Source organism: Ammospiza nelsoni, chromosome 4, assembly GCF_027579445.1.
Source record: "Ammospiza nelsoni isolate bAmmNel1 chromosome 4, bAmmNel1.pri, whole genome shotgun sequence".
NCBI lineage: Eukaryota > Metazoa > Chordata > Aves > Passeriformes > Passerellidae > Ammospiza > Ammospiza nelsoni.
Window position 1 is genome coordinate 35,469,330 of NC_080636.1, and position 17,347 is coordinate 35,486,676.

General features: G+C 34.9%; 1 protein-coding gene across 1 annotated transcript in view; it reads left to right on the plus strand.

The window, feature by feature from the left end:
• Positions 1-17,347, plus strand: part of VEGFC (vascular endothelial growth factor C) — a 190,405-nt gene that overhangs the window by 81,083 nt on the left and 91,975 nt on the right. The window lies entirely within an intron of this gene.

Sequence of the window (17,347 nt, forward strand, 5' to 3'; positions counted from 1 at the left end):
ATGCTTAGACACCCCAAGAGTCAGTGGGAATGGGATTGTGTTCTTTGAACTTCACAGAATTGCATCAGATTCTTTTAAAACTGAGCTCATTGTTTTCATTGCTTATTACATCCAACTTAAGTGCAAAGTGAAATGCAAAACAGAAGAATGTATATAATCAATTTATTTTTTTTGAAACTTCAAAAGGTTGTTATTGTTTCAGATAAGAGGTAGCTGCAACACTGAGTTTATTGAACTTCTGTATTCTACTTCTCAATATTTTTTACATAATAACATCCTCTCTGAACTCCAACTTTATTAAATTTACCTATGCTTATGGTGCAAAACAAGGTGGTTTTTTTTCCCAAGCAGGTAATTTGTAGATTTTTATCTGCACTCAGCATTATTTCACACATGTATCTATTTTAAAAAAACAAACCACCTTTGTCATGAGAGCTATGCTGTAAATAACAGTGATAAACTTCTTGTTGCTTAACACATGATCTGTTAATGAATATGTACAGGTCTACAAATGACACTCAGAAAGGATCTGCAACTTTATTTAAGTATTGAAGACACAGAAAAGCATAATAATCTTATCTAGTACTCTGCAGCTGTTACTGTATTAAAAGTTTCTTTGCTAGCCAGATCATTCAATCTGTTCTTACCTTGTTTGGGATGTTTCAGGCACACAATTTACAATTTGGAGAGGAGAAAAGGGTGTTTTTATTCCCACTTCTTTTTATATGTCTGTCAAAGTAAGAATGCCACAAAAACATAGATATGTTTTCTGCTGTTGCAAACAAACACTGCAGGGTTTAAAGATTCAAGAGATCTCTCTTTTGTCCAACTGAATGCTATTCCCTTCTAATCTGCAGTTTATAAGATCACAGGAAACCACAAAGAAGATATTTTTTCTTAAAAATCTACTACTTGGTAAATTAATACTTTTATAATTTTGTACCAGCACTTGAAGTACTACAGAAACCTAAAACCCAAATAATATGAAACAAAATAATACCATGCAGTTTGTTGACTCTTCATAGCATTTATCATTTTCACATGCATTTGCTTTGCATTGCATTTGAAAACTGAACACCAAAAGTTCTTGTAAAGCTTGAAGGTTAATGGCATTAGTCTGCCCCTTGACTATAGGAAGCTGTCTATCTAGTTTAAACTGACAGATGTGCTTTTACAGCTGGAGCAACACACAGATATTTGAGTTTTGGCCTTCTGGGAGAAAGTAGTGGGTAAAATAGCAAGAAATGCCACTGAGCAATTTTTCCAGAAAAGATTGATCAAAGTTTGGAGTGTATCTTGACCTGAGAAGACCGAAGAATTCACAGGAGTCTCTCTAAAACAACCTTTTTTGTTGACTGAAAACTCAGTTATACCAAAAAGACTAATGGAATTGTATTATTATTATATTATATGAATTTATTCCAAACAAAATATATTAGTTTGATGGTTTTAATGTATTTGAAAAACTCACGGAATAATTTCTTCACAATATAATATTTTTCAATATTTTTTCTTAATTTAGAATTATTAAATATATGGGCAAAACTTTTATATTAATTTCTTCTGTTAATAGAAAAGTAATATGTAAGTTTTGATGTCAAAGCATGCATTTTTCTGTCCAAGTTTATTTCCACAAAAGAGATAAATTACTTCTGCAAGGCTTTCTAATTTCATCTAAGAATCCTGAGATAAGCTCTATCTGATAATGGCTTGTATGAATTGACTCTTTAAATACCACTTTTAAGATGCAACTTCCTACATTTGTGAAAGAAGTTATACAATATGTATTGTATTGCAGCAGAAATGGTCTTGGTGACCCAGAAAATCTAATTCAGTCCTATCATATCCTAAATATGCATAAAACTGGCTCTGGCTTAAGAATTATTCAGGTCATAATGACTGAAATATTGTACATTTTGTCTTCTCAGAAATAATTTTCAGTATAGAATTTTTGCCTAACTAGGACTTTTCTGAGAGAAGCAATAATTACAACATACTTGGAACTTAATGGATTTGCGAGTCATTTCCTCATTCTCTGTAGAAAGTGAAGAAAGTGGTACAAAAAGTGCTACTGTTGATCTCTAAGGGCTAGCACTGAATTCCCCTGAGATAATACATAGATAGCATCTAAAAGTTTGTTTGGAGTAGAATTGCACTGAGGTCACTGTTCAAGACAACAAACTGTCTGCTGCATTCTCTGACCCCAAAAGGTTAGAGTTTAGGAATTTCCTGGAGAGATTCTGTTTGGTCTAACATTTTTATGAAAGTATCAAGGGGATAGTTAAGAGCAATAGTGAGGTTATTTTACCCAGAGCTGTAAAACTCTTTTATCTAGCCAAAAATACTTTCAGGGAGATGCCTGTTAGGTCTGTGTGAATGCAGAAGAGAAATCAGAACAAGGAAACTGGTTTTTGCAGGAGTCTAGGAACACAGCAATTTTTTAAAAAACTAATTTTGTGTTTACTTTGACTAAATATATTAAGTGCATTTATTTAAGTAGCATAGCAATCTAATGTTTGTATTTTGCAGCACATGAAAAGAAAGTTCTTTAACATTTATTCATATTTTTGACCTATTTTCATGTACAAAACTCATTAAAACATGGAAGAAAACAAATCTATTTTTCATTGATGTAGTGAATTTGCTAATGATGTAGCCTGAAAAAACAGCTGGACACAGCTGACTGGACCCTTGATGATACAACTTTATTCATGATAACTAAGAGGAAGTCAGAGGAAAGTTAACTTTATCATAATTGCTTTTGTTCAGTTTTCTTCTACTTGATTTGTGGAATATTTCAATTCCAAACATGTACTGCACATCATGCAATGATATAAAAACATCTTAATGAAGAAAGAAGTTAGAGTATCTTTGTACAATCCACAATACTGGTAGTTTCACAGCAGAAAAACTGATTTTCAAGAGTATCCAAAAAGATACATTTTCTGACAAACTCAGCATGTGTTCTTTATCAGTGTGTAATTTAGGGTGTCTGTAATAGCTCATTAGTACATCTGCAGGCAGAATGTCAGTGCAAATACTGACAGGTCAAGGCAGACAAGTCCCCCAACACAGGACAGCGCTGGAGTCAATGCTGATATGGTGGACAGCAGCTGATAGCGTGGCTGCTGGCAGCAGGGGACACCCAGCACCCTGGAGGCCAGCTCAGCCAGTTTCACATGGACACACCACAGGTGAGCTGGTACAAGCAGGGACACAGCGTGGACTTTGAAAGAACAAGCTGGCTGTAGATCCTTTAATGGGCACAACTATTCAGGAGCACCCTGATGACAAAGTCAGAATAGGTGCTAAAACCATGGTGTCTCTTACATTGACTGTGACTGTTGGTCACCAGTCACCTAACCTGTCCCACTGCTACATTCTTCATTTGCACTCACTGGAGCACCTACAGCTTGAGTTATATTTACATTTGACATTCACTTCTTGATTAACTTGCAGCATGGTCTTGTTTTCTTTGATAATTTATTCTTTATTGCTAAGACTCTGTTCAAGTTTTAGCCATATGTAATTGTGTTCTTGTTGACGAGTGTGCTTGTTACCCTCATTCCATCAACCTGTTTTCCTTTTTCCATCCCTATCTCCCACACTTCACTTTTCATCTAGGGCCTTACTGAAGGCTACATTCCAATTCGTAGAATTGGAATAATTTCTTCAACCTTACTGTTTCATATGGATTCTCACATTTTGCTTTTTGTCTGAGTCCTATAAATACAAACAAATAGCAGTAATAGGGTTATCCTCCATATAGGTTTAACACTGAATATTAATGGAATTGTCATTCATATAGGCTTATTATTATTTCATTGCTTTCTCCTGGGGGTTCTCTAGGTGGTCACTTTCAATAAAAAGTTTCTTTGGAGGAGAACTGCTTTGTTTTTCAGTATCTTGGAGATACCTATAAGGTCTTCAGGACAGACACTATGTCTGCTTTCTGTGTGGTCAAACAAATCACAATAACCTCCATCTTACAGCCATGCAAAGGGCAGCCCAGATTTCATAGAACATATCAGAAGGAACATTTTGTTAGTTGGATCTAATTTTGGTTATCAGGACTAAAACCAAACCAAATGGTCCTTGTCCATCATGATTTTTCTCACTCCCTGCAAGTGAAGGATGCTTAGATCAAACACATCTGATTGATACAACCCACAGGAGTCAGTTCAGTTTAAGTCAATACTGAAGATCTAGGGTACATGTTACACAAAGAGAATCACTAAGCTTGAGCAACAGGTCCTTTCATGGCTATTTATTCCAAATAATACACTCATATAATACTATCTTATAAACATAAACTAGTTTTTGCTTTTCTAAGCTTCTTATATTAACAGTATAACACAGCTTTCAGCTGACCAGTTGTGAAAGGATTGTATAACTTCTAATAATGTGCTATTTACAGGCAAAGGCTAATAGTAAAATCTGGCACTTTGTGTGCAATTTGGATCTTTATCTACAATAAGTAAAGGTTTTAATTCTGTATTTTCACTCAACTGCTAAATTAATTAGTTTCATAAACCTTTTTTAAAACTTTTTTGTATAAACCTGTTTGTATGAGCAGCATGTATTCTGACAAGGAGCTCACTGATTCAGAAACCAATCAAGAACTTATAAAAATAAGTTCTGATAGTAATATTCAGTTTATTCAGGGTGCTGCTATAGCAATTCATAAGATACAACAAAAAAAATCTACTTGTACTTTGGAATAAACTTTTTGTAGTACTTTTTTTCTCTCACCATTTTGTATCTATCAGCAAGGAGAATATTTATGTGAGCCATTTGCACTGATGAGTTCATTAGAGTAGAGTGAGGTAAAACTTTTAGTTTGCAGAAAGGAGAAAATACAAGACCTTCCTAAGTGTTCACTAGAAGGTTTTGGGAAGAGGAAGCTGGTTACTAAGAGGAAGTTGAAGGTAACCCTTAAAACTAGAAACAGGCAGGGTGAGAATTAGGACAGCCTTCTTACCAAGGACTGTTCAGGAATATTTCTTCTAGCCTCAATGCCTCTTGAGAGCTAAATGAGGTGTTACCATCTGCTGGGAACTGCCCAATGAAATCAGATATTTTCTGCAACTGGGATTAAGAATAGAGGTAATTGCCACTAATGTATCAAACCAAATATGGTAAGAAGGGAATGTTACAGAGTTCTCAGAGGAATTAATGAATTTGAGTAATTGAATCATCAATTCTTAATTAAAAAAAAAATAATGTTTTTTGTACTCTTACAGTGTTGCTTTTCTGTCTGGAATTGAGATTCCATTGTGCCATTAAATCAGTATTAACGCATTCAATTTTGGGTTTTGGCTGCTGCCTCTAAGATTTCATGTCTCTTAAAAGACATTTTTAAAGATATTTTTTCCTAACAGAAGGCATAACATCTAACTGGGAAATTTCAGGTCTTCCTAATGACCTTGCACTTGAATAGCCACTTTTATCCCCAGAGGATTTAGTGGTTCTTAAACTTAATAGCAGCAAAGTGCTTTAGAACAGGATGAAAAGAATCCTTCAGCAGTTGAAAATGAATGGTAGAAAAATAAGTTAAGTACTATTATTTCATAACTAGACCAATTTCAACAGTTCAGGAAGGCATTCTGTAGAGAATATGGAACAGAAAAGATGTTTTTTTTTTTTTTCCTAAAATCTGCCTGAGGAAGCATGAATTTTAGTTGTAGTTGTCAATATAAGTTTTGTAACTGAGGTTTTGTCACTAATCCTTGCTTAGATGACCTTTTATTGTAAACAAAATAAAACTGATCTGCTAAATTTAAAATCATCAACCTCAAAGATTTACATGAAAATTTAAAATTTCGTCTTTTAAAAAATGTAATAGAGGATCTGATATATCTGAATTCTGAGAGGATAAATCTGAAATAGGTATGAACGTCTTTCCCACTCTGTATATCCAAACAGAACAAGCTCCAGATTTCCAGTTAGAAGTATTATATGTACAGTTTATCTGAAATAAAAAGAAGTTCCTTTTAAAACTGAAATTTAACCTCAAGCAGTATGCACATAGATGAAAAGTCTTCACTTTTCTGTTGCTGCTTAATAGCCATTTAATGGGCAATAAAGCTTGGTCCCTAAATGCACTGTACTGTGTAGTTTGTCCTTGAACTCTCAAGTGTTGCATTGGCCTCCAGCTGTTAGCAGTGCACCACACTAATATTAGCAAGAGGTATCATTAGAGCTACTAAACGTGAAAAGAGGAGTATTTAAGTTACCGTGATCTGGAACATAAATAAACTGTTACTTCATATCCTCTCTTCAACTACTCTCTATGGCTGTGTTTACATCTTCCTGCTGGGACAGATCATGGCATGCACTACAGTCCAAATTAGACATGTATTCAAGGAGTGTCATGGTTCTCATCCAAATCGGGAGTCTGTGAAGAATAAAAACCAGGTCATGAGGAAAAAAATAATAAAAATTCATCTTCTTGGGTGTTTCTTCAAACACTATGACTACAGTAACTCATAGGTATCCCAGTTCCTAAATTCTCTTATCTTTTTATTTCTTTTTCACGTGGGTGCTTTTAGAAATAGCAATTCTACAACATTTAAATTGTTTTGTTGAGGAAAAAATATTTCTAATTTTAAAATGGCAGTAATTTTATTTTCACCAAAATGTAACTTTTTATATACCATAAATTCATTAATTAAGAAATGCTTTTGTTATCTTCATTATTTATTAATCATTCTACTCATTATCTCATTACTTTTTAAAAATTTTACAGTATGAGCTTAATGTAGCAAGAGGAAAGACAGACTTTATTTTTGAACACTCCCTGGTTCCAAGAAACAATCCTGCACTCAGTATCTTTGTCTTCTTTGAGCTATGGTTAAGTGAAAGTTAACCATAGCTCAAAGAGCCTGATAACCAGCCTGATTTCACTGTTCCCACCAATATGGCATAACTCTGGAAACTTGGGAAGGAAAGAAGACATGAATAAAAAGTCTTGCATTCCAGAGCAAGGGAGTATTCTCAAGAAGAGGGGGGAGCAGTAGGGAGAGGGAAACTGGGGCATTGTCTCTCAAAGCATAACAGCATGTTTATAATAGAGGAAACACATACCCTTAAAAACTGACTTGATTGGAAGAAAATTACTTTTAGCCAGCTACTGAAATCCCTAAGCACATGCTGGTTTGTTTAATGGGAACCGATTTTGAAAGCATTTATGGAATGTATAGAGGGATCCTGTCTGAAAACACATACAAGGAAGGCATACCAGCTGCAGCTATTCCCTTCATCCTCACTGACAATAGCAATTTAAGATTTAGTCAAGCACAAAACACCCATGACCTTCTGAGCCATGCAGTCCCACAGAAAGCAGTCAACCTCTGCAGTTAGGCAAGCCATCATGAAGAAACATCACTGTACCACAGAAGACCTAAAATAAATCTGCAACAGTATTGAAAACTGTGGGACACTGAAATAAGAAAAGTTGTAAATCTGTGTCCTCTCTTGTCTATTGCAATACTCTGTTCTCAGGATCTTTATCCCTGTAAAACTAGCCAGAGAACAAGACTAAAGAGGACTGTAACTCAGCATGTTTTGTTCCTATTGTTCTCCCTGACATCAATTTTTCTAGCTTTAAAAGTCATCCAAAAGCAAATTTTGAATCGTGTTTCTACCTGGTTTCTGCCTTAAAAAATAATCCACGGTTTACAGAGAAATCTCCATGCTATATGAATTCATTGTATGGCTGATCAGAGGCTTGTAGAAGTAGCTCCATTGCCACTCCAGCTCTCTAGGCTGCCCATTTTTTAAGTATCAGTTCATTACAGAAAAATGTACCTGGCTGGGTAAGGTATTTTTTTTTCCCAAAGTTAGTGAAGAATAACTAGAAATATACATAAAGGAGGGGGGTTTAGTACTCAATTAAAGCTCCTTTTTAGTATTCATCTTTGTTGTTGCTAATCAGAGCTTTTCCAGTGATCTAGTTTACAGCATGACTCTCCAAGCAGGGGCATAGGCATTTAATGAGGGTAGAAGTGAACAGAGTAAGGGAGAAAATGAGCTGATGGAGACAAAATGGATGTGGGAAATTCCTAAGTTAAATCAGTAATTTACAGTTCTAAAATCTACTCTAAGCACATTAGTGTGGGACATTTTATTGTTCCACAACTTTCTTAGTTATTTTCTCAGATCAGAAGGATGTCAGCAGAAGAAATTGAGAAGAACTCCCAAAGCAGATTTTTGCCTTTTAATTTTGAAAGGCAAAGCACTGTCTAGGAGACAAGCATTCCTACAGGGTCCTAGGTCCCAGATGAATTACTTTCTCCCTCAGATACCCTAAGTAATATCACAACATGCCAAAATGTTTACTTAAGGTGTAAGGTACTCACTTATTCCAATAAAAAGTTAAAAAAAATCTTTGTAATTAATGGAGTTATTGTTCACAACAGAGAAAATAAAAATATCCACCTAAACATCTGAATTCAAATTTGTAGGCAAAGATTGACTAATTAAAATAAAAAAATGTGTATTCTTTGTAAAGCTTGTGGGTGAAAATAGTTTTATGATACTTGAAGCAAAAATTCCAGGTAAAATCCATCTTCATAATAAAAATAAATTTTCTCCTGAAAAAAAAAGGATGGGAATTTGCCTGAATGGTTCTTGTGAGCCCTCAGCATATTTTTTTTTCCTTCCATAGGGAAAGTAAAAGGAATTATGATTAATGTTGGCAGCATTCTTAACAGAATTGTAATATATATTTAGCCATTGAGTTCACATTTCTAAATAATATTATAACAAATGTGCTTCATTAGTGGTGTACATAGCATTATAAGACCTTTGCAAGCATTATGAAACTTCAAAAAACGCCCAAGGCAGTCAGAACAAGGGAGATTTGGGGGTGATTTTTCACTCTTTTTAAACAAGAAGTGTTCTTAATGAATGTATAATGAAAAGCTCTTTCTTCTCAGCATTATCAAATAAATTTTTATTGATTGAAAGCTACAGTTACATTAATTCTTTTAGTGTCATTAAATTCACATCCCTTGCACTACATTACATTTGCATTTATTATTTCCCTTTCTAAGACATGACTGAGAAATAAGAACATTTAGCCTTTTGCTATTAGCTTGAATATGTATTTTACAGCTTTATAGCCTGAGAAAATTGTATTTCAGATGGAGAATGGGAAGAAAACCCCTTTAATACAAATACCATGCCCTCTCCTATCTTCCCTTTAGTAGACATGTTCTATGTTGAGAACTTCTCATACAAAGGTTTCTTCACATTCCTAATTATCCTCCTGGGCTGTGACTGCATGCTGTGATTTCATTGTTTTTAATTTGAATGAGTGAGCCTTTATTGTAGCTAAGCAGCAGGTCAGTCAGGTAGAGTGAAATTGATACATATTCTCTAACGTGCTGCTAATAAGAAAATGATTTATTGAGGTTGGCATATTGAAACAACAGTAATTTCCCTTGGCAAATCTCTTCCACTGAATGAAAAGCAGCCTTACTGTAGGTATTTCTTCAGAAATGATTTCAGGTCATCCCTCAGTCATATGGTTAGGTCAATCTAAAGATAAGACTTTCCAAGAGCAGGCAAAGCCCGCCTCCAAGGAGGATTGGCAGAGATTAGAGTTATTTTACTCAAAGTACATAAAGTAATAAAATGCTCTGTTGAATAGTTTTGGTTGGATAGCTGGCATTATTAAGCAGAAGTTTTCACTGACTCTTCTATGCTTATCTTACTAATCATCCCTCTTCCCTGAAAGATTAGCTACTTCATACAATCACATAGAATGTGAACATTTGGTACAGAAAGAAACCAATCCAACATAAAACCCCCGAAGGCAAAAATAAAAGCAAAAAAAGCTGAAACTTTTAGGGAATATGGAGAATATTCAAAAATTATTTTTCACGGTATCAGACTAAGCTGAATTACTTAAGGTGTTTATCCACTTACTGAAAACTGTTAGATTAAGGCAGCAAGGATGGAATCAATGGACCTTAGAAGCTCACCAGGCTCAACCACTCTACACAAACAGGGTCAGCTAATCCTATGTGATTCCTGGAAGGTGCTTGTCTGGCCCTGAACATGCCCACACAGAAACACCATATATCCTCACATTCCAACTTGTTTCAGTCCTTAATTATGACCTACTGTTGGATTTTTCCAATTACAAATGAAAATCCCTTGTTCCTTCCTTGTTCTCTGCCTATACAGAGAATATATTACTCCCTTCCTCTTTTATGTATCTGAACTGTTTTCATGCCCACCATCTTTTCCTCCTCAGCCTAAACAATCACATTTTTGCAGGTTTTTTCTTTGAAGTCATATTTCCAAACCTGCTGCACCAAGAGTTGTGTACAGAAGTCTGGCCTGTGCATTACTCCCCATAAAGCAGGAAAGCCATCACATTTTCAAACAGGTACCACAACATGAAGAAAATGAGGAAGAATTTAAGCTTTTTCTAGATGAAGCTACTACACACTATCCTTATAAAATGCTAGTTCTGTTTTGATGGGAGGGTAGAAAAAGTGGTGAGAAGTACCCATTTTTACATTAAAACCTTGTCCATTTCATGAATTCATTAGGAATTGCATGTGCTGCTCAGATAGAAGACAGGAAACGTTTTTCATGGGTCTCTAAAGAAAGCTGAAGGAGTCTGTGTGTCCCCAGGAAAGCTGCTTTTGACCTATGAAAGAGGCTGAACAATTTTATTACCCTTTGAATTATAGATTGACTTGAAGAACATAAAGAGCAGATACAGTTGCTGGTTGCTTTAAAGAAACATGAAAAATATTTCTGTTGTATGGGCCCAGAAACATTCATGAAGCAATCGAAAATTTTTTTGACTGATTAGAATTAAGAAGAGAGATGTACTGGAGAGTTATGCTGTCAAATGTTTTTCACCACTTGACATGTCAGCAAGAGGATTTGGGCAGGTGCTATGAGAAAAACAAAGTATGTGTTTATGCACATTTAACACCTTTCTGCAGGCACTCTTGCCTCACACTGTCACCCTGGGCTGCTTTCAGCACGTAATGTGCTTCACAGGGATAAAAATAGCACAGATATAGGATTTTGCAGAGCACAGCAGTGTTTGAATGGGAAAACTGAATAGTTTTGGAAAAAGCTGTGATACCTGGGCTAATGCTCAGAAAAGGGGAGGAGATAAATGTCAGTCCTCAACAACTCTTTTCCTACTTGTGCCAATACAGCAGGCAAAATACTGTATGGTGGATGCTATTGCCAGTAGGTCTGCTTCAACAAACAAGAAACAGATGTAAAAATACTTAAACAGAAAATACACGTACAGATATTGATTTTTTAGGTGCTCAGCAGTAGCTGAAGCTGCAGTTCTAAGATTTTATAATGAGTATTTGAGAGTTTTTCTAGAGATCTCAAGGAAGATTTGCTTTTTTCTAACTGAAATTTAGGTAAAACTCATGTTTCCCAAAAGTAATAGGCAAATATTTATGTGAGATTTTGCTTGTTATTTTATAACACAACATTTGGTTGGGTTTTGGTTTTATTGTTTTGGGGGTGGATTTGCGTTGTTTTTTGTTTGGGTTGGGTTGTTGTTTCATTTTTTGGGGAGGGGGCTTGGTTGGTTTTGCTTGTTTGTTTGATTAGTTTTTGGGGGGAGTTGGGGTTTTTTGAGGGGAGCTGATTTTTTGGTTTTAGGTGGTTTTTTGGTGGTGGTGCTGCTGGTATTTTGTTTAAATTTTGTAGCAGGATCATTTGCAAACTGAGGGAAGTAGCTGGTGATTTAACATTCACTCCATGAAATTAAGGAAAATAAAGAGATACCCAAACCTAGACACATACCAATTTACTTACTAAGAAACTTTTCCAAACCAGAAGTGATATTCAGCTCCATTGTAGAACCTGAAAGCACAGAGATATTAAGAAAGGCTATTGGTACAAGTAACTGTCAGCATACTCTCCCTTTTGGAATCTAATATTACTTCTATAGGGCTAACATATATATAATAATACAAAGTCACTACTTCAAGAAAGAAAGACCTGAGAAATAGAAGTCCCACCAAAGTCCTTTCTCAAATGAAGGAGGGACAATTTTTATTATGTGATTTATCAAAAGATCTCAGGAACATGTTGAAATATGTGTTTAACCCTATGCAAGAAGATTATTAGGGAGTGAAAAAGCATGCACTTAGTGATCGAAAATAAAGAGTGACACTGAAGAAACTATTGCTTCTTGCTATCCATGCTGAAGTCCAATCAAGCAAAAGAATCCAATTAATTAAAAAGCAATGATGGATTTTTTATTGATGCCTACATGAATATGAATTTAACCTTTTTGTAGACTGCTCTTAATTCCTTGGTATATATTTATTATAAGTAATTTAAAAAAGCAAGGTCATGGATGATTTTAGTGGCAAGAACAATTTAGAGTGTTTTTTACTTAAATAAAGTTTGGACCTATCTCCACAAAAATATGATTACATATGTCTTTATCATCTCCTGACTCTCCAGCAGATAAAGACAAACCAATGCTTCTCATTAGAAACTAATCTGCAATTACTCTGGTCAGATAAGGAAACAGATAAAGAAAAGTATCAATGTTTGTATCTTGGATATGTAAAAGATTTTAAGAGAAAAAGACCAACTTCTTATATTCATTACTAACAGACACATAACAGTATAAGGTCACTACCCTAAGAAAGTATTACTTCAAAATATTTAGATCTTACTGATGGATTTAGGTGTTTTTTTTGTCTTGCCAAGCTCTTTGAAAAGTTCCCAGTTTCCTTATTGATTGCACAAAATCTTGTGTTCAAGTTGTTCAGGAACTTAAATTTTAAGTCCATGTGAAGTATGCCAAGAGCATGAAACCAAAGTTGAAGGTGTTTCCATGGAAGAATGAAGGTTTTGCACTCTGCATATGTTTTTTTCCAGTTAATAAAATGTAGAACATCACCATTAGATTATGGACAATTGTTCCAAGGAAAAAACTTAGCAAAGCATTTGGAAAAACCTAAGTAAGAAAACCATAAATACATGTTCCATAATAATCCTGATGAAGTATCACATAAACATATAAAGCTGATTTGCAGAAGACCACTCAGGTAACAGGTATTGATCAAGCTATTAATTTTTCTGTGTCACAAGTCTGATGTTAACTTAGAAAGAGGGAAAGCTGTGCAGAAACTCTTTAGCTACCCAAAACTGAGAAGCTAATTAACATGTCTGGGACAAGGACAGTGAGTGCTCCTTTCATGACTTGGTCCCATCTCCAATTTGAACCATGTAGATTCACACAGACTTTGCCTGAAGGTTTATGTAAGATTTGCTGGGCTTTATTGCAAAACTGATGAAACACAATTCTGTCACCCTCTTGTAAGTCATCTAACTAAAAGTCCAAGTTGGCTTTTTCTATCTTTAATATGTACTAATCACTTACAAATTTTTTCCTGTGGTACAGGAAGGGTGATCTAATAAAGAAGCATTGCAAAGAACATTATTTAACCTAGAAAAGCTGGCAATCAAGCTTCTGAAGGCTTGCAGTTTTTTTGCTAGAAATATTCAAGTTTCAGTGTTGGACAACCATATTCAGCAACAAGCTAGACTCCAATCCAGCCTAGTTGCTAGGTATGACTGCAATTTACTAGAACATATCTAGTGAAGCAAACAATACTAGATAACTGACAAAGTTATGTATGTGCTTACATGTCCCTTGAAGGAAAATTCAGTGGAATAATGCTTATGGCTTCCTGGGGGATACAGTTACTCTCATAAAGAAAAGAAATGCATTATAGAGAAGTTCTAATATAGCATAATATAGTCCTTACCCCATAATGGAAATTGGACCTTTTATTTTAACTAAGTGCAAATCTTTGAAACTGCTATTGAAAATGAAATTGTCAGTAAAGAAATAGCTCACCTCAGCAAGGGGAGGAGTGTCCTTTGCCCAGTTTTGAGGGAGATGGATCTTGTGAAGAACTTCATAAGTATTTGGGGTCTGCCGCACAAAGCCATTTCTATAATGTGAGAAATGGAGGACACAAGGAAATCACATAAGCAATAATATGAGGTATTTAATCCCAGTGGAGTCTGTGTGGCCTCAGTAAATAAAGAGGCCTCATTTCTCCCAAAACCTTACCAGTCTGTAAGAGGGTGACTCTAGTAAAAATGGCTACCCTCATACATATGTAAACATTCTACTTTTTTTTCACTGTTGTCTAGTAGATCTATATTAGAGCTGTAACCTCCATCATAAGCTTAAAATAAACAAAATAAATTAATCATCATTACTATGATAATAAAATTAATAAAAGGCATAAAACAATCAAAGCCATTTTTAAAGGGCAATATCTTAATCCTCTTTCTCCTCATTACTTTGGCATAAATTTTTCTGTTAGGAAATTCCCCAGCATCATAAAACTATACAAGAAGTCCTCATGTTGCTTCATGTTAATAAAAAGAAAATAGCAGCTTTGATGATCTGTATTATTCAAACTTGTTTCAATGCAAAGTCGTTACTTTCATTCCATCCTGGAAGGAATTAAGAACCAGCTGTCTTTAATCTGCTCTGCTGTTCTAGTCAATCACAGCTCTCCTGAGCAGCAGGGAAAGGAGGATTCAGGTGTTGACACTTGCTTCTGATTGCTGTGTGCTGATGAAGCACAGCTGCCCAGATGAGGAGAAAGTAGCATGCTTCTCCAAGCCTGAGCTTTTCATTTTGGCATCATCTCCACTGGTTAGTTTCTTGAATAATTCAACAAAGATTTTGTCATGTTTTTGTTTGTTTCTGGTAGTCTATACCCATGTAAAGATAGATTAATATCCACCTAAGGCTAGGTTAAATGATTACTTCTTTGTATAAAATCTTGTTGTTGTTTGAGCTCAAGCATGGTAGTCACATTGGTGTATTTATGTTTCCTGAAAACCAGCCTAATTTAGCAGGGCCTTTTCTCCCTGTATTTAGCTAAAATTCACTTCTTTTTATATTACAGTGCTATGTAGCATAGAAGCTGTAGCAAGTAAGTAGAAGTGAAGTAAAGAATTTTAATAGGTATTTCCATTTAAATGGGTTTCAGTACTGGCATTCTCATTTCTCTATAGAAGTAGAGGAATTGTAATGAAGAATCTCTTTTATTGTAATAGTTTAATATTTCAGTACTCTAGCAAAAGAGTGAGATTAAAAGGCAGCAAGTCAAAACTCTCCATGAGAGACATTATGGTGCCAGAAATGGCTGACATTTGTGCTAATTTTAAATTAAAATATGGCCAGAAAACATGGACTAAACTCTGGGGACAAAAAACCAGTTTGGGCAGTATTTTCTTTTTTGCAAAAGGAACATGATTTGGTCCCTGGAAGAATATCAAATTGTACTTAATCTATATTAGACTGTTCTAAATCAGATGACTTAGTCATTAAATAATATTACTTAATGTTGTAAACAAATGTGGATAATATTTTCTATGCCAAAATTTTTGCTGTAATGAGTAGGAAAGGAGTTTAGAAAAGCTTACAAGGAATTAATCCACAGGTTGTTAATGATCCACTTCCTCACACAAACCCGTGCATTTAGCACCTGATTTTTATTATCCTCTTTGCTAAAGCTCTTATTTGACTAGGAGTAAATCTTATGATGTATAATACTTTATTGAATACTTGTTTTCTTATTACATGCTTTGTTGACTTCATAGAACCTTTAGGTGGGGAAGTCAGGGAACATCATGAAATAGAAAAATCAAGGAAAAAATAGCATTGAGATCACAAACAAGAAATATGTTTATCTTAAAAAGAAATATAATTCAGTATTTCTGAAGACATAAGGTTTCAGTGATATTAAATAGATCAACAGGAGTAAAAATGTTGTTATTTATATACTACAAGTTGCAAGCAAAATCAGTACAGCTCTGTTGTTGTTATGACGAATGCTCTGTTTTACTGTCTGCCCTATGTTTTCTCTTCCTAACCACCAAAATCACTCAAGCTTATTACCTTGCCTAGCTTCTTAGCCAGACAGCCATTACTGAAACTGCTTCACCTCAGTGGATGAGTCTTCCTGTTTTCTTATGTCTAACCCTACGTAATTTACTGATGGAGGTTGTTCTTACAGAAATAGGATTTTAAAAGTGGAACCCAGTTTTAAATAGGTGCCATAGAGAGACTGTGAAAGGAATTTTTTTTAGTTGCCTTTTGATGGATTTTTAATTGGTGAATATATTTCTGGAATTAGGAGGGAGATAGAATAAGATCCAGGGTAATTTCTGGAACAGTGAAAAGTTATGATAATCCTTTGGGATTTGGTGACTGAATCAAAAGGCAGGCAATCATACTACTTTGATACACTTTTCTTTTAAAAAAATTCAACAGACATAGCAGATGTTTTCTAATGCAACTTGAGTGCCCCAATTAGTTGTAGGTAGTGGGTTGCTTTTTTTAAAGTGAGGAGTTGGATGGGTAAATGAAAGAAACAATACCTCAGCTGACAATCTGTAACTGAAGGAAAACAAATGGAGTAAGTGAAGAGAAAAAAATTAAATGAAATGAGATCTTCCTGTGAAAAGTGTTCTTTTTTTCTTCTCAGAGTGGAAAAATGGTCATTAGAAAGGTGTTTTTCTTGTTTGAGATTGTAGCATTGATAATTAGTAGTGATTCTAAAGTGTCTAATTTTGTATTAAGGAAAAGACATGGTTTCTGTTGCCTAAACCTTGAGAATAAGGAAATTATGTGTTTCCCACCTCCTAAATAAGTTTTCCATTCAGTAGATTTAAAATATATTTTTAAATTCTGTTCCCTGTTTTTGATCCAATAAACCTTTAGCTGCTGTTTCAGGAGCTCTTTCAGCTCTAGAAAAACAGTTAAAGATACAATCTGAATTTGGTTATTTACTAGTCTCCTGAGGGAACAGACAAATCTTGTGACTTTTGCATCTCAGGTACGTGACCACAACTCTATGTATATTGACATGCTTAATATGGCAAGAGCACACCTAAATGTTTGTTTACTGCCAGTCTTCTAACAGCCTGAATCACATACCAAACATTAAAACAGCAGGGGGGAAAAAAAAAGAAAAGGAAAATTTTTACCCTAGCTCACTCTTTCTATTTTGAGCAAAGCGCCACTGAATCATGGGCAGTGGTCCTGTGACTTCGTTCTCTGTATCCCTCTCAATACAGAGTACTGGATGTTGAAATGTCTCTTTCCTTTAAGGTGTTTCTTAAAGAAACTGAATTGAAGGAGAAATTAATAAGAGATAATGCAACTTAAAGGGTGAAAGTCATCATTCCAACAGGAACCATCCCATTTCTCACTCTAACATCTATGGAAACATAACAGGGATATATATCCATGTTATTAGTTGGAGAAAAGTGAAATAATGAGAGCTTCTGTGCCTTC